Source organism: Coturnix japonica, chromosome 1, assembly GCF_054131305.1.
Source record: "Coturnix japonica strain WE chromosome 1, WE-NBRP24, whole genome shotgun sequence".
Classification (NCBI taxonomy): Eukaryota; Metazoa; Chordata; class Aves; order Galliformes; family Phasianidae; genus Coturnix; species Coturnix japonica.
Genome location: NC_140663.1, coordinates 138,032,224 through 138,055,132, shown reverse-complemented (window position 1 = coordinate 138,055,132; position 22,909 = coordinate 138,032,224).

The window sequence follows — 22,909 nt, the reverse complement described above, 5'->3', positions numbered from 1 at the left end:
TACTCACACAATGTTTTAGATTAAATGTTGCAGTATGATTCAAAAGTGCGTGCTTATAAGACAGCATAGTCATACATAGACGAAGTTTGGGGGTAATTACAAATTGAAGCCTAAATCCATTTACTGACTCTTCTTAAAATGAATTAACAATGCACTGCCTACTCAAAAATAGTATTTAATACTATTTTGATGATGGGAAATTTTTTTACTATTAGGAAAAAAACTATGATGACATTCCCTTGTTTGAGTTTTCTTTTCAAACAGAGCTTATATCAGTTCTGCTTTCCTTTTTGTTGTAGGCATGGAACTGATAATAATAATAATAATAATAATAATAATAATAATAATAATAATAAAGCAAACTTCAAATTTTGTAAGCAGAAGAAAGGTAAATACTATTTATTCATGGCTACTTGAAGTGAGATTACTTCAGCTCCAATTAAGACCTTTGAGTTTCTAAAATATAGAAAAACCTAGAAGCATTATGATCCACATTAGATTAAGACAAACAAACAACAACAACAACAAAAAACAAACAACAAAACAAAACAAATAAAACAAACAAACAAACAAAACATAGTGGATTTAAGTATTCAGATGTAAATTGTCTATAAGGGGAAATGTCAATGTTAACAAGATCCTGTAAGTTTATGGTTGTCATGGTTTAATAATTCTGTAATTTTGCTCTCAGTATTCCACATCATAACATCACATAAAGCATGAATAATTTTACTGAATGTGCAACTTACAGAAGAAGACTACATATCCCAGAGAACATCACGGTCAGAGATATGTCACGGGACCTGGACACTATATAATCTCACTCCCAGGCTGGACTGACTTCTCTCTCCTATTTTGCTTGTTTCGTTAGCATTAATTTCAATTATATTATATTATATTGTGTTATCCTGTATTTCAATATAGTATTTAGTAAATAACTGTGCCTTCTTAGATCTTTGCCGCTGTTTTTCCTTTCCTAATTAACTTTTTTTCTCTTCGGCCTAGGGCCCCTGCGGGGCCCACTTTTGGGGCTGAACTTGCCCCCCTGTCACGGACGCAGATAGATTTTCATTTAACTTGTGACAATGGTTAATTAAAACAACTATGGGAAGAATAAATCTAAAACATTTAAAATAATATTATATCAAGACTAACTTTCAGAACAGCATCAGAAAAACAAAAAGTAAACATATTTGTGTACATGTTCAGAAGACTGATTCTTTATCTTAACATTTGAAAATCTAGTCAGAAAATCACAATAAAAATTCTGATGAGAAGCTGTCAGATTTTTTTTCTCTCTGCAAAAATTAAGATAAAACAATATTTAGGGAAATTGTGAATTTCATCATTGTTCTATTTGTGTGGGCTTGTTTGTTTGTTTGTTTGTTTCATTTTCACATTATTGTTTGAGGCATGATTTTGAGAACTCAAGCTTCTCCAGTACTTAAGAAATGGCTTAGTCTTTGATGAAAATTAAATGTGAGTTTGTATAGTATTTTATGTGAAGAAATTGTAAATTCAAGAACATCAGAGGACAATGTAATGTTCCTTAAAGCTACTCAAGAGAAAGACCTAATTATTCCTGAACTAAAATTGAGTACATATTAAAATAAAAAAAAAATAAATAAAATCAGTCATTCTTAGAATTAAGTTATTTTTATATATGATAAAAACAGTGAAAATATAAGCCAATGGCTATAATTTTCAAAATGACATCCACCATAAGGAGAGTACTTCTGCAGCTTATTTGTGTTCATATATACAGTAAAGAATTCCATATCCTTCAGGAACAGCTGTTAGTACTTTTTATTCTCATAACTGCCATAATATTCCTCAAAGCATTGTCACAAATTGTCATTATTACAAAAATAATGGAAATTTTCCAAGCTAGAGGGAACATACTGCTTCTGTAGCATTAGCATGTTGAATTTTTCACTTAATGAGCTGTAAAATATCTTGGCATGGAGGAATATTATGGAGCAGATAATCTCCAGTATGATCATGCACTATGTGCAGGGCATGAGTCTGGCCTGCTCACATACACAAAAGGCAATGACCAACCTGATCTCTTTTATGACAAGGTGACCCAAGTAGTGAATATGGAAAATATGTAGCCTACCTAGACTTTCTTAAAGCCTTTGACCCTGTCTCCCACAGCATTCTCCTGAAGAAGCTAGCACCCCATGGCTTTGACAGATGTACTCTTCACTGGGTAAAAAACTGTCTGCATAGCCAGGCCCAGAGTGTGGTAATGAATGAAGTCCAGCTAGAGACTGGTCACAAGTCATTTTAAAATATAATAATCAGTACTTCATATTAAAATATTTTTATTTACAGGTCAGTTTTAATTTCAATATTATCTTCAGTAAAACATTAGTTTTCAGGTCTGATCATTTGTTTGTTGTTTTTTTTTTAATTTTTACCTGTGTTATATGTTATGAATCTCATTCTCCACCTATTACCCTGAATGTTAAATACATAGCTTCATAATTACATAGAAGAAATTGAAACAATTGGAAAGTTAAAATTCAGCATGAAAACATATAAATCTCATACTAACAAATTGTGCCCACACATGGCTACTCAAAATTGATATATGTAGAATTCTACATTTGTAGATATAAAGAAAGAAAGTTCCTTGTTAGAGTAATCCTGTCTCCACTGACTGTTGAGGAGGATTATTTAATTAGCTTACATCTCAAATTTAATTGCCAATATTTCAATAAAGTCAGCTGACCCCAGGAAGTTTTTTGATATTCTATTTTATTTTGTTTTTGTCTATTTCTATTTACAGAGCCATTAACATGATTTACAATCTAACAGAGCGTACATAGTTATACTTTAATAGAAAGCAGAACTGAATGTGGTCTTTTTGTTGTTGTTGTTTGTTTTGTTCTGTTTTGTTTACTGCTACTAAATGATTTGGAAAATGCATCTAAATCAGTTTTAATATTTCTCCAGTGATATGTGTTTTTATATTTTATTGTACATAGTAATCTTTTTTTAAAAGATAAAAAAAAAGGAAGACCTGAGGAACTACAAAATAGTGAGCCTCAATTCTGTGACTGACATGTTCATGGAGTAGAACCACCTAGAAAGGATGCTAAGGCACACTGAAAGTGAAGAGATGATTGGTGACAGCCAACACAGCTTCACTAAGGGTAAATCATGTCTGACAAATTTGGTGGTCTGCCATAATGGAGTTACAGAACTGATGAACAAGAGAAAAGGAACTGACGTCATCTACTTAGACTTCTGCAGAACACTTTATGCTGTCCTGCGCAACATTCGTGTCTCTAGGGAAAAGTCATTAAGGGATATATATCATCCTCTGAGACCTTGACAGGGCTTGAGATGTGTACCTGTGAACATCATGAAGCTCAACAAGGCCATGTGTTCCTGTATGATCCTGCAATTGGGTTGGAGCAATTCCAAGTACAAGCACAGCCTGGGTAAAAAATGAGTTGACAGTACCCCTATGGATAAGGACTTTGTGATGTTAGTTGATTAAAACAAAAACAAAAATAACAACAACAACAAAAAAAAAACCTCAGCACAAGCCAGAAACATAGGCTTGAAGCCCAAAATGTCAACCACATCCTGGTCTGCATCAAAAACAAGTTAGCAGGTCAAAGGAAATGACTATCCCCATCTGTTCCACTTCTGAGAGACCCCAAGCCACAGCAAAGGCAGCACTAGAGACGTATGGAAAGTGTCTTAGAGGTGTAAAAATATTTCATGAGTATCAGTCAGTGGATATGATAATTGAAGGAGGAAGGACAATTCTCTCCTCGAAAGCTATAGAGCAAATATGAAAACTGAAGGCTTAAAACAAGCAAATACCAGGGACAGGACTCTCTCTTTTTAGTTTTAGTTGACAGTTTTTATGGTCACAGTTCCAAATCTCTTCATGCAATTTGTGCTGTGATCAGAATTAAAGCAAAATTTGTTTATAAATAAACAGAACTGAAACAATTTAAACAGTTCCTTTGAGGAATTTAATACTCCTAATTGATACAATCTGCTGGAATCCAAGTATTGGCTAACAAAATGCATAAATCAGATTAAGATTCTCATGTTTACAACAAATTACTATGAAAGACCACCTTGGATTACCATTCTAGCTTTATTTATAGACACGAAATATGCAACATTATATCCTATTTCAAGCGAAGTGACATCTTGCTAATCTTTCCGGCTACAGAACAGTTAAGTTCCATATGGTATCAGTAAATTAGCTCAGCAAACAACCAAACAGAGCCCACCAGTTTTGCCACAGCAAAAGCAGGAAACAGAAATTTGAATTACTCAAATTACTTGAACTATTTCTAAATAATTGAAGTATGAAATGGTCTATTCAACTTCATTTTTATTAGGCAAAAACTGGTAGTTTTCTAGTTTTTTGTTTGTTTGTTTGTTTTTTGTTTTTTTTTAAAGAATTCTAATAAAAGTACTAGTTTTACAAATTATGGAAATTAGCCACCCTACTGAAGTATAAATTACCCTCAATCAAAGATTCAATTAGTGACAAGCAAAGAAATAATACAGTGCTTGAAATAAGTGACTAGTTTATTTTGAAATATTCTTCATTTCACTATGACTAAATCTTTTGAAGATAATTGTTATCTTTTTGATGTAATTTATTATTATTATTATTATTATTTATTTATTTAAATATTGGACTGAAAAAGAGAAGTGGAAAAGAGTTCAAGAAATAATTATTTTGCTTATTATTTTTTTTTTTCTAAATAAGCATACAAAATTGAAAAAAAAAATGTTTATTAACTTAATAAATAAGTAAATAAATAAATTATGAGGAAAATGAAGGACCAATATTATCTGCAAAGAACTCCTTAAGAAATTGCTATTGTTCCAAAGAAGAACCAATATTCAAAGGACATACATATTGATTATCATCAGAAGTCATTACAAAGACATTTGGGGAACAGTGTGAAAGGCTGGAACTGTGAATAAATGTACAGTTTATGTTCATGGTGTAAAAGAATGTTTCCTCTAAAAGATCAGATAATGCAGCCTGTACTTAACTTAGAAGTTTAGTTGGCCATTAGAAGTGATGAAACTAAGTGAGTAACCAACCAGCCCACAAAACAAATAATAACAACAACAACAACAACAACAACAACAAACACTTAAAGAATGAAAAATATAGCAACCTTTGGTGTGGCTAGCAATTGATGAAAACATGAGAATGTTCTATTATTCTTCAGGACAATGCATAGTAGAAGATGAAAACAATAGAATTGGTACAACACTAAAATGTTTACATAAATCAAAAACTATCTTTGGAATTTGTGTTTTGAGGTTTATTTTTCAAGTTTTCAGAAACATCAAATGAAGGAGATAAGATAGGGATCTCTTGGAAAGAGTCCAGCAGAGGGCCACAAAGGTGGTAAAGGGCCTGGAGCATCTTCCCTATGAGGAGAGACTTAGGGAACTGGGTCTGTTTAGCCTTGAGAAAAGAAGGCTGAGAGGGGACTTGATCCAGGTCTATAAATATCTGAGGTGTGGGAGCCATAGTGGCGAGGCTGGTCTCTTTTCAGTAGTGCGTGGGGACAGGAGTAGGGGTAATCGGATGAAACTATAGCATAGGAAGTTCTGCATGAATGTGAGCAGGAACTTCTTTATGGTGAGGGTGACGGAGCCCTGGAACAGGCTGCCTGGGTGGGTTGTGGAGTCTCCTTCTCCGGAGATATTCAAGACCCACCTGGATGCCTACCTGTGAGACCTGATGTAGGGAACCTGCTTTGGCAGGGGGGTTGGACTCGATGATCTCTAGAGGTCCCTTCCAATCCCTACAATTCTGTGATTCTGTGATAAAAACCTATAGTTTAAAATGTTCCACAGAAAGTCATACAAGCCATCTAGAAAGACTGAGAAATCGTTACGCATTTGCTCATCTTAGTTTTTTTCGTTGTTCTGCTATCTTAAAACATCATTCTCAGGAAATGTTTTATGAACTAAATATTGCAACATTTTCCATTTAAAATGTCTCCCCAGATTATTGTTTCTCAGCTATTTCAAAATATGATTTTGGTTTTCATATTGCCATTTTAAGTACTTTAAGTAGTTTACCCATCTTGTTTGTTTTTACAGTTCATAGACTCTCTAAAGTTTTCTGCAAAGGTATTTCTTGATATCACAACTTCTATTTTTTGCATACCTTGCCTAAGTTTATATTCTTACCTATTATAAAGTTCAATGTTAAGCTGTTTCTTGCAATCGTAATTATACGTTAGTAATATGGAAATTTGATTTATTGCTGGTGTTTTTCTGTGTTTTTCTGTTTTTCATTTGTTTGTTTCTTTTTTTTTTTTTCATGAGAATTGAGGTAAGACAAATACAAGGTATTTGTACTAACATCAGAAACACCATAAATTTAATGCAAAAACACAAATATATTTGTATATATTTGTATATATTTTATATTTTTTAATTTTTAAATTGTTTGTTTTAGTCTTTTTATACTACTTGATTTTGACTTTTACCTCATTCATGAGACAGTAAAGGGAAAAGTTTCAAAATTAGGTATGACTTGATGCTGTTTGTGAAGGAAATGTGAGGTACTCAACTCTTAAAATAAAAGGTTCTTCACTCAGAAAAAAATGTTGCCTGCAGCACTACAGATGCTTTTAGAATAAACACTCAATGGAAAAACAAGAATAGCAGTGTTTGCCAAAGGTCCCAGCTGCCTTCTAAATTCTAGTAAATTGTATGATTTTCTTCTGGATTTACATACTTGTTATTATGAAAGTATTAGTCTGCTATTAGAAACGCAAAATGGTTGTGCCATCACATTGCTAGCAGGTGAAGTCCAAACCAGCCATTAGGATAAATCTACATGTACAAATGTGCATTCATTAAACGATTTCAAAAAACTATGCCAGAAATTAATGTTATTTCAATCCAATAGTAAGAAGGCTTTGTGATAACAGGGGAAGAAGGTAAGAAACTGATGAAATCTTGCTAAGATTGCAATATTGGGAAGCAATATGTTGAAACTTTAGTTCATAGTTTAAGGACATTTTAAGTGAGCTTATTAATCATTTTCTTTCTGCTTAATGCACCACTGTTAAGGTGCCAATATAAATGATCTGTCAGACTTATCTTGAACAACTGAGAAATTGATACTAACTTATTGAATACTAGTCTACTGTAATTAAATATACATATATGCATGTATACGCATATATGCATAGATATGCATAACTGTAAATGCAATGCATAATAATTCACATATTTTCCATGTGCATATATACAAGTATGCATATATGCATATTAGTATATATATATTTAAACCATATGAATTTCAATAAAAATAACTATAGTTATTTATTACTGAATTGGGTACAAATATTAAATAGAAGTGGTGGCTCTTTCTTCAGTAAACATATGTTATCTTAGGTACTCATATTTATTTTATAAGATATGCTCTTAGTAAATAACTTTGGCTAAAAATACTTTTCCATTAATAGAAATCAATAATTTAGTAAATGGCTGGAGATGAACTAGTTTCGAATTAAGCAGATTTCATCAACGTATACATTTTTAATATTAGTTGTAACAGTGTATTTTACCATAGAAAATTCCATAGAGTGATTAAAACAGCACATCCACATGATGTTAAATGAGGGAAACATCGATGTTTACCTTGTAACTCAATGATGAAGCTTTTGTTGTCAAACAGGAAATTATTTTGAAATTCTGAAGGAAATTGGAGTTTTCAAAGAAATCACAGCAAATACACTGCAATGAGTAAATGCCTATTGTACAAATTTCTCTTTTGATAAGAAAAAAAATAAAATACTTTTGTTTCAACAATATTTCCTTTTGCCATGAAATGCATGTTTATGATACACACATTCTTCCTCAGAATGTCCAGAATAACTACAGAAATATCCAGAACTTTTGTGAGATGTAGGAGTAGCTAATTTGAGAACACATATATAAAGGAGATGTTTGTTTGTTTTAAACATTCTTTGATGCTTGTGTTTCAGAAGAATAATATACATCATTACATAGCATATTTTAAAATAAGGGCAAGAGAACTTGCCTTCTCTGTGTGGACACTGATCAATGAACTTTGGTAACTTTAGAATTTGGTGTTTTTTGTTGTTGCTGTTGTTGTTTTGTTTGGGTTTTTGTTTGTTTTTGTTTGTTTGTTTTTCCCCCCTTAATACATTTGTGCAAGTCATAGAAGCCAGAGAGGAAAATATCATTAAAACAATATATATGACAAATTATTTCAGCTTCAATTATCAACTGATAGTTGCTAGTGGCAGGCTTATAAGACTGTATAATTATTTAGGGGGTAAGGAATCTCTGCAGATCATCTGATATAACCTTGTGCTCAAAGTATGGCTTACTTCATAACTGATTCTAACTTCATGCCTATGTAACAAGACTGAATTAATTCATCCAATACCACTGTCAGATGTAAGTTTCTACAGTGTAGACATCAGAAGTTCAGCTGTTTCATCCAGGGAGATGGACTAGATCTACAAAAGTCTTGAGTAACCTGAATATGGTAAACTTTACGTGTCCCTTACAGAGATTCAAAATTTGAACAAATTTCCATAATTATTGCTCTACACCTTGTACAATTAAAATAAATAAATAAATAAACATTTATGGAATGTATCAAAGAAACAGACAAACAAACAAAACTCTAAAGTCTTTGTGTGAATCCTTTAAATTCCTTAGTGAGTTTGAAAAAACTTCCTCAGAAAATGAAGTATGAGAAGAATTTTTAAGCAGCAAAAACATGGTGTACCTGTCAGTTTCAAAACTGTAACTAAAGCAAAAATGTAAGGAAAATAATTCAACATGAGTCTCTTAGTCAGAATGACAGTTTTGTTACTGATAGTTCTGACTTGCATAAAACATTTCACAATATGCAGCAAGAATTCATTAATTCTGAGAGGACAAGATGCACAGAGTGTGCCTTGGATTGCCTCCAGGCTAGAACTATAACATTCTTGCATCACTTAGGAGTTGCTATGCTCCAGGGTGGCTACAGGGACACTGTTGCAGATTTTTGGGATGTTATCTCTTGCACTAATCTAGCGCTCAGCATACAGTCTAGGTATCAAAGCTCCCTTCCGGAGACAACTGAAAATCTTTAGTCTGTACTAGAAATGTTCTGGTATTTCATGCTGCAAAAGCAGACAGAATTTGTAGTCAGCAGGAGTGCAGGCTGAATGTAAGCAGCTTATGAAGTATCATACCTCTCATGGTGCCAGGGCCGGAGGGGAATCATGGGTTTCAGAGAGCTTCTAGAAATGCTTTCGCTTTTATGAAAGAGATACAGAATATGGAACCATATTCAGCGAATTGGCCCAGGGGAATATCCTTTCTTCATGTCAAATAGCCATGTTAAAGCAGATGTATTGCATTATCAATCAGTATGGAATCTAGAATCTGCTCTTATTTGAATATAAATGACTGTTAATTTGTAATTTACTGCATTACCAGCAAACAGTTTCAGTGAGTGAGAAAGAATACTCAGTTTGGCACTTCTGTTATAATTGTTAACCTCAGTGCTGAAAATTCCTACAAGACTATGACTTTAGTAAATACTTAGCAGAACTACCTGAGGTATCAATAAAATGTATAACATTCCTACTTCTACAAACTGAATACTTCACCCCTGGTGAAACTAAAGCACTTTTCTAAGTATGCTACCAAAACCAATAGTCTTAACAGCATGCCAGTGTAACTGTTAGAACTGTTAGAACTGTATTAGTAACAATTCTGAGCCCCAGATAATGAAGAGAAGACTAAATAAATGTTATGTGATATTCCAAAAGTCCTAACAAGAAGTAGATATTTTAAAAACCTGCAGGGGAAAACGAAAACAAAGGAAACAAAACAAAACAAACAAGCAAAAAGCAACAGCAACAATAAAAGAACACTGAATAATTTGTATTTCCAAACAGCGGGTAATAGCAAGGACTATATATATTTCCCCATCTGAATCTTGATTAGTTAATTTACTGGTCACATTGAAAACCCAGGGAGAGAAAAGCATTATTAAAATTAAGAAATCGTTACAAGAAACAAAACAAAATAAACAAACAAACTAACTAACAAAAAACCCTAAAACCTAGGATAAATTTTACATTGTGAATAACTATGCAGTTCACTTTTCCTGTGGAACTATAAGCTGTGAATGAAGTGTCAAGTAACACTGAATACATGATCTGACCTCAACTGGAAAAGCACTCTCAATTTTGAAGGGTTAGTCTTTATATATAGCAGCCAGTACTTATTTCTGAGGATGACACAGAAGCTCAGAACAGCATCTAAGTGGCTGGAAAAGGTATCCAGCTTCCTTCATGTTAAGAAATTTGTGGTTCTTTCAACCAGAGAAAAGTTATCAGATCTACCAATGCAGGTAAACCTAAAAAAAAAAATAAAAATAAAAACAAAATCAATTTATATGAAATCTAGAAAGAATAGCATAACAACTTATCTGATATACTGTTTATTTCCGTACTCTATGCAATGTATTTTTCTTTCACATGTTTTCAAAACAGGATGGGATGAGGTATCTTGTAGCAAGTTAGGATACTTTTAGGTTTGTTGTGTTTTTGCAATGAAGAACAGAAATATATTTTATGTGGTCTGATAGCTGTCTGCTGGAAAGATGTAGCTATTCATCAGACATTTGTAAAATAATCTTCTTAATAAATAAAAATACCTGTAACAACCTTAGAAAGCAATTACTAGAGATTTAAGGCTAAAGACTTAGTTTCTTCATTGACATAGCTAGCTTGTATATCATAACCTTATGACAGCATAGCTGATCTTTCTAGATAGAATGGCTGCACAGCCTTCTGGTGCGTCATCCTCTCCTCCTAGCTTTTTATCAACAGCATACCTGCGGAGGGTGGACACTATCCCCTGATCAAGTTCGTGAGTGATATTGAACAAGACCAGTCCCAGCACCAACCACTCGGGAACATGACTAATCACAGGCTCTAGCCAGACTCTACACCACCAATCACAATCCTCTGAGCTCAGCCAGTCAGTTTTCAACCCACCTCACCATTCACTCATCTATTCCATGCTATCTAAGCTTCAGTATCAAGATGTCATGGGAGACACTATCAAAAGCCTTGCTGAAGTCAAGGTAGATGACATTCATTTTTCTCCCCCCATCTACCTAGATGTTTATGTCATCATAGTTGGCTAAGAGTTTGGTCAAACAGTTTCCCGTTGGTGAATCCTAATGACTTTCTCTTCTAGTTGCTTGGAGATGGTATCTAGAACAAGCTGTTCCATCACCTTTTCTGAGCCAGAAGTGAGACTGACTGGCCTGTAGTTTCCTGGCTCCTCCTTCTTGCCCTTTTTGAAGACCTGAGTTAAATTGGCTGTTTTCCGCTCTTCATGCACTTCTCTGTTGCAAAGATGGCAGAGAGCAGTTCAGAAATCACCTCTGCCAGCTCCCTCAGTACATGTGGACGCATCCCATCAGGGCCCATGGATTTTTGTGTGTTGATCCTACCCAGACTCTCAGGACCACCCCCTTCTCAACCAGAGGGAAGCTCACCATTTTTCAGACTCTCTCTCTTCCCTCCAGGGCCCAGGGGTCATAAAAGGGAGTCTTTGAAGTGAAGACCAAAGTAAAGAAGGCGTTCAGCATCTTCACCTTCTTGGAATTCCCCATTACCAGGACAAAACTTGACCAGGACAGACTTGATTCTTAGCAAGTACTGCTTAGCAACAGCAAAAAACACTGGTGTGTTAACAAAACACTTGTGTGTTAACCCTTATAGACACAAATGCAAAGCACATTAAATATATGGGCTATCATGAGAAATACTAATACCTTCTTATCTATAACCAGTACATACCTGACAGAAGCTGCTACCCATGAAATGCATTTGTTGGAGCAGTCTATTGCTAGGAGGAACAGTGGGATATCTGTGCTAGAGCAGTTCATTCCTGAAGACTGTAGCCTGAAGAGACGACTCACACTGGAACAGGACTGTGGGATATATCTACTCTGAAAGATGGGAAAAAGATGAGGAGAAAAGAGAGACAATCTGCCTTAGTGCACTAGTAGTCCTGAAAAGTTTACAGTGGAGAGTAGAAAAAAATTATGGAGATAAGAATTTTCTAGAAGTGAAATCTGATGTCATCCAACTTGCTATCAGTGCACTACTGCATGAAGATGTAGAATTTTAAGTTATTTTGGCAATTTAAAACTAAGTATTTATTTAAGTTCTGAGCTGATTAGTACTGTTTATGAAAATAAACAGTACTATTATTTATATGAAAATAAATAAACCATTGAAGTGAGAATCTTTTGCTACACGTTTAATCAGGTTTGATTGACATCCTAATAACAAATGAAGCAGACATGAACTAGATAAAGATGTTCTCAAAACAACATATTGCTTATCTCTACACATGTATATGCTCTTTCAGATAACATTCTGGGAAATACCATCTTTACAAACATGCTAAACTAATTCACATGCCTGTCTTATCTGAGTAATGCATACCATAGAAGTAATGCATACCACAGAATATCCATATATGAAAGACTAGATGTTGCATGTTGTGACGTCTGACAGGTTTTCAGGAAAAATAAATAAAAATCTTTATGATATCCAAGTAATGGGGACTGCAAAGTAGTAATGAAAACACCACCATCTGTTGTGCATAATGCTCAACTTTATTATCCAGTGCAGAAGGGGAAAGGGAAAGTAATTATAATTTTGATAGCGTGATAGCGTGGATGATAACTCCTTACTTACAGAAGTTTTGAAATTAGGGAAAAATTTATACCCAGCTTTCGCTTGAAATTGCTTTTCTTCTGTAGAATTAAAAACAAACAAGCCACGCTGAGAATGTCTGTGCTAATGAATGTCAGAGTCTGAAATTACTCTGTGCACATTAATACAACATAAGAACTTTTCCAAAAACAAAACAAAACAAAACAAACAACAACAACAACAACAAAACAAAACAAAACAAAACCCACCCAGAATGTCATTGAAAAGAAAAGCAGGACAGAGACACAGGAAGCAAAGATCAAAATGTAGCAGTATGGAAGCAAGCAAAAACAGCATGGAGAACTGGGTAACTAAAAGCACCAGCAAAAGGAGAAGAAAATATCAATCTATATAAAATGGGCAGCTTTTCTAACCTCTGCATGCTTGTCCAGAGCATTTGCAAATATTTTAAGTTCACAGTTTCCAGGGATTTTTGTTTGTTTGTTTGTTTTTGTTTCCCTTAGGTGTTTAGTGTATCTGTATTATCTTTCATGTACAAGTAAAGTTTTGGTTACCAATGAAAACTTGCTAAAAACCAAATTCATTGTGATTATTATGTTAATGTTTGCTAGTATGCTTTCAGTATATCTGTGGTGGAAATGCTAATTCAGGGCTTGAACCAGTGATTGAGCACCTGGTGAGATGGTAAGAACAACCCAACAGAGCTCAGGTGCACTGTAATGCACCTGAGTGACCAGAAGGTACCAGGCTACACCCCTTCCCAGACCTCATTTGAGGTTTGGCAGTGGAAGTAAGAGCATCTCATTAGGACATCTTTGCCTCCCTACAGAGGCTTCCTGAAGTATGGGCCTTCCTGAAGTAAACAACCTCTTTTTTTTTTTTCTTTTTTTTTTTTCTTTTTTTTTTTTCCTATACTTGCTACTGTTACATCTGAGCAAACTATCTCTATCTCTCACCTTAGTCCAACACCTCCCTGTTCCTTCTTCTTGTAACGACATCCTAGAAGCATCCATTCAGATAACCTGAAGCAATATACAAATATAAATTCTTAGAATATGCAACACTGCTCAGAAATAGTGAGTTACGTGAGTACACAAAGCATGTATTAATTATATATATAAATAACTGTTTAATTACAGTTTAAATTGGCATTTAAAATGTTATCTTGCCATTATTATTGTTGCTCAACCGTCCAGTACTTTGCTGTTTTCATGTTTTGTTGGGCTCTTGTTATTGATGAAGTCTTTCAGCTCTGAATCTTCCTCTTGTTAACTGCCTCAGCTAGTTTCTTATGACACTGGAATGACTGTAAATTTGGCCCTGTAGCCTTATAAATTTTCAGTCTCATTAAATGATCTCAGATTTTCTCTGTTACTACAGTGGGAGGGATTTCAGAACCCCAGTCTCCATCTCAATGTTCAGGGGAATGACAGGTGTGGGAAGTCTGACTGCTAGTGAAAACTGAGGCAAAGCACTCTTTGAGTACCTCATTCTTCTCCATGTCTGTTGCAGCTAGTTACCAGTTCTCAGATATCAGAGAGGATAAGTATCATTTGCCTGTCTTTTCTGACCAATCAATCTAAAAAATCCTTTGTTATTGTGCACATCCCACACCAAGTATGATTCCCTCTGCATATTGAATTTTCTGATTCCGTCTCTGCAAGTTCAGATGGCATCCTTATGTTCTTCCCAGGCCAAACATTCCTTCTTCCACAGCCTATGCATGTCCCTAATTTCCCTCAGTTTGATCAGTTTGTTCTCGCTCAGGAATGCCAGTTTCCTGCCTTCTTCTCTCGATTTCTTATGTTGGGGTGTTGGAGGTGTTTTGTGCTCTTGGAAAGATGTGCTTAAGTGCTTAAATAGTTGCCAGCTGTCTTATATTCCCTATATTGTCTTGTCTTATATTCCCTATATTCCCCTAAGGGCAGTTTTCCAGGGGATTTCATCCAACATCTTAAGTAAACCATCTCTACTAAGTGACCCGGAAGAAGAATGTTTTCTGTGGGATTTTAAGCAACAAGTGCTAAAATTAATTAATTGCTCAAATTAAACAAAAGTTAATTCAGTAACACTTGGGCTAGTCTAATATTTTTTTTAAAAAGTGCTTTACATTGTGGTTGGGGAGAATGGTCCCACCTGGAGCAGAAAACATCAGGAGAGATTTGAAGTTAACACTTGGGCTCAAAATTCTGTATTCTGGACTTCAGAATACAGAGAATCTGAGACCTGCTGTCCTCCAGCTGATAAAGGGGTAGTGGCAGCATGTGAAGGGTTTTGAGTTGCCTCAGATGTTGTGGGTACTGAAGTACAACTCCCCTTGGAACCCTAACTGCCAGTGTTGTGCTGGATATTCAAAGGGAGGGTCCCTTCCACACATTAAGCAACTGATGATGCATGGACTAAGTGAATTGCACAATGGGCTCTGATAGGTAATCTCAATCACCTAGTAAATCTGGAAGTGATCACAGGATAGCCCAAAGGCAAAGATTTCCAAATATTGTCAAAGAAGGTGACGTGTTGAAGATGCATTACTGCATAATAAAGTACTAAACATGAGAAGCAGTATGCTTTGTTTAATGATGGATTCTGCCAAATTGTGGGAAAAGTATTGGAGGTGGAAGACTGGTGAATCGAGTCCTACACAGCATGTTGCAGAAAATGCTGAAGATGACTCCTGGAAGATATCTGATCTAAACTCCCTGCCCAAGCAGTGACACCTGGAGCAGATTACTGCAGAACATGTCCATATAGATAAATACTCTAAGGGGGGAGACTCCACAACCTCTTTGTGCAACCATTTCAATTTCTCCATCACTTAGACAGTAAAAGAAGTGCTTTCTGATGTCCAGATAGAACAGCTCAGCTTGTGTTCTAGTTTGTGCTCACTGACTAATGTTGTGGCACTTAAATAGCATACAAAATATTTTTAGTTACAGTTATGTAAAAAAAATAAATTAATTAAAATAAAGTAAAATATTATAAAAGCAAAAACAAACAAACAAACAACAACAAAAAATAGTGAAACCAAAAGTTTTAGATGATTAACAATTTTGGCATGATTACATCTCACACTGAAAGGTGTTGCTTTTAGATGTTCCAAAATAAGATCTTATTTCTTTCTGTTGCTGCTGGCATGGATGGTGCAAACAGGCTGATTAAATCTTTATTTGGCAATAGAACAAATATAGCTTTCTCCTACCACAAGCACATTTGCACAATAAAATTTTATTAGTAATCATTTCCAAGTCTCTCTGGGATTTCATTTATACTTTTAAACAACGTGTTTTAATGTGTTTCCAGTATAAAGAGTATTATTACTCATTTCCATTTTAAAAATTATTATATATATATATAATTTTATATAATATAGCATAATACAATATAATATAATATGTAATATAATATAATAATATCACACACTATCACACACATACACACACACACACATATATATATATATAATATTTTATATATATATTAGTTATATAAATATCTCCAGTTTTTAGTCTCTTTTGTTGACCATGTTTGCCATCTAAATTTCTGACCATTTTCTTTTGCTCCCTGGGTTCTTTCAAACCAGTCTATATCCATCTTGAATTCCATGTTTCTCTAAATTAAACTCATATGGTGGAGATATCAAATATTTTTTTCAGAAAAGTGAGCTGCAGAGAATATCTGTCCTGGTGTCATGAGCATATCCTACTCCTCTTCTGAGCTCTGTGCCTCCCTAGGTTTTTTGTTTGTTTGTTTGTTTGTTTCATAGAATCACAGAATTGCCTGAGCTGTAAGGGACCCTTGAAAGTCACCAAGGACATCTACAGCTAGATCAGGTTAACTTGTCTCAAAGTTTCCTGAGTAGCATGAATTAGGCCCATGTTGCTTAAAGATGCTGAAAAAATAAGGCTAGGAATCCACTCATTCTGAAAAATAAAAGCATAGTTTGAACAGTATGCAACTGAACGGTGTTTCTTCTGTGAGCATTTTCTGGTCTGATCTTGTAAATTAAAGTCAATTCCTGTTATATAAATATATGGAAATCCAATATGACTAGTTTATACAACTTCATAGAGAATTTTTATTTATTTATTTATTTGTTTATTTTCTGTATAAAAGCATATTTTCTGCACTGCTAAACTACACTCATCCAAATGGGATCCGCAATTTAGACATTTACTTGAGTGGGTGCCTTGCTTGCTTGTAAGAGAGAGTTTTGTGAATCATGAAATCAGGAACATCTCATATCCACAAACCACTGTGTAGGATTTTTGTGTGAGAATGTATGTGCCAACAGAAGAATTGTTCATTTTCAGACATAACCATCTGTAGCTACTCAGGGTTTTGCTTCATTAGTGGTGAAATTGTGAACACTTTTTTCTCTGCAGTGAGGCACTTTACCTCCCTGAAATGAAAAGCAGCTTCAGGAGCCAGAATATCAGCTGGTGTCAACACGTGAATGATGCTGAAGTAAATACACTGCAATTTATTCTGCCTTCTGATTTTCACTTTTATTTTATGAGCAGTGTGTGTCATCTCACTCACACAAACATAGCATGGCTAATGTCATTCAAGGTGCTGTTTGCAAAGGTGAAGAGCCTTGTTCTCTTTGAGATTCCCCTCATTCTCTGCCTGTGTGGCCTATTACCCTTTTCTGTTTCCTGTATGCTGCTAGGCTCAGCTGTGTTTTATAGGGGTATCTATGTCCCTATATCCATCATGAGGCAGCCCCTGACCTTTTCTCACATAGGTCACCACGCAGCTTCGCCTTTGCTATCATGTAACTCAGCTGCATTCCATATAGTTCCATAGAATAGAAGTTTATATGAAACAGAGGCATCTAAAGTTTGAAATGATCTTATTTACATACAAAATCTTAACTTTTTGCCAGAATAACACTGCAAGTGTTACAAAAACATTACAAAATTACAAAACCATGACACCGGTGTTATGGATTCAAGTCCTGAAAATAGTATAATAGTGTACATCATATAGCACTCTAACTAAACTTACTGAGAGACATATTTAGACCTTTCTATGACCCCTTTCATTATACCACACAGTCATCCAATTTTTGTAGGAAGGGGATAACAATTCTTTTTATCTCACATTCAGATTTTCAGTTCTTTAGGTAATGAACGTATGTGGTTTTAAAATGCATGCAGTATTTATGTTTGTTTCCTAAAACTAAATCATACATATAGCTTTATTAAGCTAAAATCCAATAAAAAGGAAAACGTACCATGATTGTCAAAAGAGTCTTAAATTACAGAGCTGTAATTGAATACTGAGTCAGAGACTCCGTATTTAGAAAACTGTAAAGAATAATGAAAAAATACATATTGTGTTACTGTTCATGCAGAACTAAGGATAAGTGAAGGTTCTCTGTAGTTTTCAGTTCACTAAATTTTATGTTTCACATTTGACTCATTGGCAGTGCTTTGTCAACTCCCGTTCTTCAATCAACTCACACAAGAAAGTTCCTCCAGCCCAAAGGGCCTTGATATTTCACAGGGGCAATGTACTAGCTGAGTTTTGCATCACCACTGATCTCCACACCTCATACTGAATGATTTATAAAGAGTCAGTGAAAACAGATTACAAGTCCTGGCTTAATGGCTGGACATAGTTTATCCCATTTCATAGATTTGTCGTAAGGACAAGCAGAGGACAGCTTTAAAATAAATCATTGGGCCTCAAAACTTACACTACCTGAGCATATCAAAGAAACACAAACCGACTCTTCTCAGTGTATTGGATTTTTAGGAATAAAATTTCAAGAACATAATTTTTAACCTAATACTTGACTTAAATTCATTAAAATGTAGAGTTCAGTTGGGATATTCCTGTAGTTTCTATATCTGTCCAATTCCATACAGATCAGCATGCAGTACTGGGACTTCACAGTAGCATAAAGACTTTGTTTTCAGATTCATCCAATATTTATAATGAGCAAATAAGGTCAGTACTTGTGCAAAGTAAATTTTTCACTAAGCCTATGTCTTCTATGAGAGATATCAACTTTTAGCATTAAACTGTGTACAGAGGTGCAGTAAACAATGAAAAAAGACAACCACAAAAATGCAAGTATTCAGCTGTTTTGGAAATTTTTGTTTTAATATGTTTAATATAATACAATTTTTTAAAAAAATCATTTATTTATTTATTTATTTTGAACATACACTTTAATCAAAAAGGACTTCTAGTAAGTATGTTAAATGAAATAATTAACAAAGTAAAAAAAAAAATCTCTAAAATATATGATCAGTGAGCTCGAGATGGGGTCCTAGGACAGACTAATATGTCTCAATCAAAATTTTCAAACTAGTGTGGCTAAAAGTTTACTGTCAACGGTCTTATGAATAAATATATATATTTCAAAAGTTTAGGTCTACTGCAAGAACTTTTGAAGACCTACAGAAGATTTTAGGAAGTATATCCATTGTATTTCTGAACCTGTATTTAATCGAAAAGTAGATAATTTGAATTCAGTCTAAAGAAGGGTAAGGCCAGTTAATGCATTTGATAAATAAAAAAATGTGAACACTAATACTCAGAAGAATGGCAGTAATTGAAAATAAAAGACTAAGAAAGCATAGTTAATACTGGATGTTTCAATGATGTTTTTCTTTTTCTTTCTTTCTTTATTTTTTTAATTAAAAAAAAAAAAAAAAAAAGAAAGAAAAAAAAGAAATAGGATTAAGGGGGTGTAAACAGAAAGGGAAGCTGAATATTCCAGAAATGAAAAAATGTTTTGCTGGAAATCTTTAACCCTGCATGAGTAAAAGAAGTCTTATGTAAGTAAAATTAACAGTTCATCTCAAGTTTTAACTTACACTTTTTCCTAATCTCTGTGTTATTTTAATTCTGAGCACTTTCTGTTCAGTTTCCAATGTTTTGTTCAGCACCCATTCCCCTTTTGCCATTTATTATTGTAGGGTTTTATTTATATTAAATTTCTTATTCCTGCTGCAAAACATTTGTTTATTTTTTCATTGTATTTAGATTTTTGTTGTTATTCTTACTATTTTTCATAAGTCTGCTTTTCTAAAGAAGTTGGCTTCTGAAAATGCTTTATTTTTTTAGCAGTCTAAATTAGTAAGCTCAAATTAGTAACTTTGGAATCTGATGGCTCATTAACCAAAACTGTTATAACTTTAAAAGTCTTCTAGATACTGCATTTTCCAAATAGTTTATGAGTGTTAAGGGCAGAAATCCAAATCAAGTCAATGTACTGTCAAATGAAAAGCTTTCACAAATGAACCTCATTCTGATAAGTAGCCAAAGAATGGTGCTGCTGTCAGCCAGCCCATTATATGTTGTAACTTGCCTTCTCCTCTTGTGAGGAATGTGGGTGGCAGCGCTAAAAATTAGCCAGAGGCGAGCATGTGTCAGTGATCTGTAGGAAATTGAGTGGCTACTTTAGTATCCTCACTCATCAGCTTTAGTGCTCCTTTCCTTCCTACCATGCTTACAAACAAAAATTATGTCAGTATAATTTGAACAGAGAACCCCTAGATCTATTTAAAAAGTTACAATATTCTTGTCAAACAACACTGAAAGCCAAGTTGATAATTACGAGCAGAAAGTGTAAAATCTGTATCAGTCACTTGATTGAAGAAATTACTTCTCGGTTGATTATCAATTCACAATTATTTTTACTTCTGAGAACTATCTCTAAAATTCCTGCTCTTCCTATCCTCCTTTCACAACTCTGCCATAACCAACATTGGCTCTTTGAAAAGAGTATCATTTTCCTCCTCATAGATCAAAAGAGCAGGAAATAACATGTTGAATTTCAAATATCTTTCAACAGGAATGTGAGTAATAAGTCATGAAGTAAGAGCTTTATTGAGTTGCTGTTATTATAATTACAGTTTACACATTGAACTGAATTGCCTCATGTAATTCCATCAAAACAACCATAGCTGAATCTAGTTTCCCTGCATACTCACATACTAGCCAAAGATTCTTTCAGTGATGTTTTCCAACTGTTGTTTAGTCTATATAGAAAATAGGAAAAAACTACACCAGAGCTTAAGTAGAAATTCACATGCCATTGTGGCAAGTGCAGCAAACACTGAGAACTAAGACATTTCTGTTGTCAACAAGCACTGAGACAGTGGGGAAACTGAGAGAAGAAATCATTGTATGATGATCTCACTGTGACCATAGTTTAATTTTTTGGTTTTTTTTTGTATGCATGAAAAAGAACAATTCTGCCTAAGAAACAATTTCAGAGAGCAATACTTTTGAGTAAGGTATATGACATAAGTTCTGCTTTTTATTTATTTGTTTGTTTGTTTGTTTATTTATTCCTTAAAACTTTACTATTGAAACCACAGGAATAATAATGTGGATAGACTAAGTCACATGAACATTGAATCATAATCTACAGAAATACTGTTCTGTCACTGGACAAAATAACTGGGAATTTAGCTACATTTTAATTAGTTTGGGAATTTGTCATGCTGTTTTTTACTTGCTTACTAACAGCGTTTTAAAATTGAAATTTCCAGAATATAAAAGTGACTTACTTTCAGATAAACTGTATCATGAAATAAGCTGGCAAGAGTTCCTTTTCTACAGTCTTCAATTAGACTGTGGAAAATCCTCTTTTCTACTTGGAGGAGAAAATAAAATAAAATAAAATAAAAATAAAATAAAATAAAAAAAGGAAAAAAAAGGAAAAAGAAAAAGAAACAAAAATATTGCAATGTAGTCTTTGGTTTGTAGTGATGTAGCTATTATTTGTCTATTTTTTAATCATCTTCTTTCTCATTGTCACGAGTTGTTGATGTTGTAACTGTAGAGTTCCAGAATATTGTTATGTAAATGTTTCTTCATCCTCCAAAGAAGAGGATGCTAAGAAGTCAGACACTACCATACAGATCTGAGACAGGATTTGAATGCTTTATTATATCTGTCCTCTGGGAAGTTTGACTGCCTTGAATAGAGACATTACTGTTGGTTTTCCTTGAACTTGATTGAAAATGTCATCAAGCAGCTCTTCACTAGTTACGTCTGGTAGTGCTTGCCTTGGAAACTTCTACTCTCAATTCCTGAAGTTTTGCTGAGCAGAGTATGCCAACCTCATATACAACCATGGTGGGAAACAGAATCATAGATAATCATTTGATTAGAAAGGGAGCTCAAAAGGTCATGTAGTCCAACTTTCCTGCAATGGACAGGAACATCTACAGCTAGATCAGGTTACTCAGAACTTGGACCAGACTGATCTCGAATGTCTCCAAGTACAGTGTAACCAATACCTCTCAGGAAAAACCTGCTGCAGTCTCTCACCACAATTACTGTAAAAAATGTTTTCTTTATATCCAATCAAAATCTGCCCTCTTTTACTTTGAAACAATTTCCCTTTGTCCTATTTGAATAGAGTTCAGATATCCTCTTGAGCAGGTCTACCTGTACAGCAGGCTCTTCTGAATCCAGCAGTCTCCTTTCTCATGCAAGGCATGGACCTAAACTGCTGAAGTCTGAGGAATGCATGTTACCATGCTGAAATTATTATTTAAGCTTAAAGCCATGTTTCAGGCAACGTACAAAAGTTTACTACATTTAAAATCAAGAGGAAAAAGGATGTCAGAAGAAGGCAGATCTTCAGCCTTGCTCAACTCATTATTTTACTTTTTTTTTGACTCACCCTTCACAAGCTGAATAGCTTGAGATGGAAAAAAATGATTCTTGGCAACTAATTTAGTTTGATCCTTCTTCAGGTCCTTATTAGTGCTACAGTTCCTTGCTTGACAGGGTAACAAGCAACTTATATTCTCCCTTAATTCATTTGAAGTCAGGTTAACCTTAGAGACATTTATCTGAAGTGAATGAGCTGGGAAAAAAAGAACTTTTTTTCCCTTTATATAAGGGAATAATTCTATGATGTTTACTCTGGTGCAGCCTATCCACTTTAAAGATTTCGAAATAAAAGAAGAATATGTCAAATTCATCTGGAGGAGTCAGCCAAATCAGATAATTGCCATCCCATAAAATCTACTTTCAGGGCTTGATTTTTAATTTACTATTAGAAGTTCTTAAACTATTCATTAAAAAACTCTACTGAGGGGAAAATAAAAAATCAAATTGAACTCTGCTGTTTTGACAGTTACCACTAGAGTTGTAATTACATCCTCAGA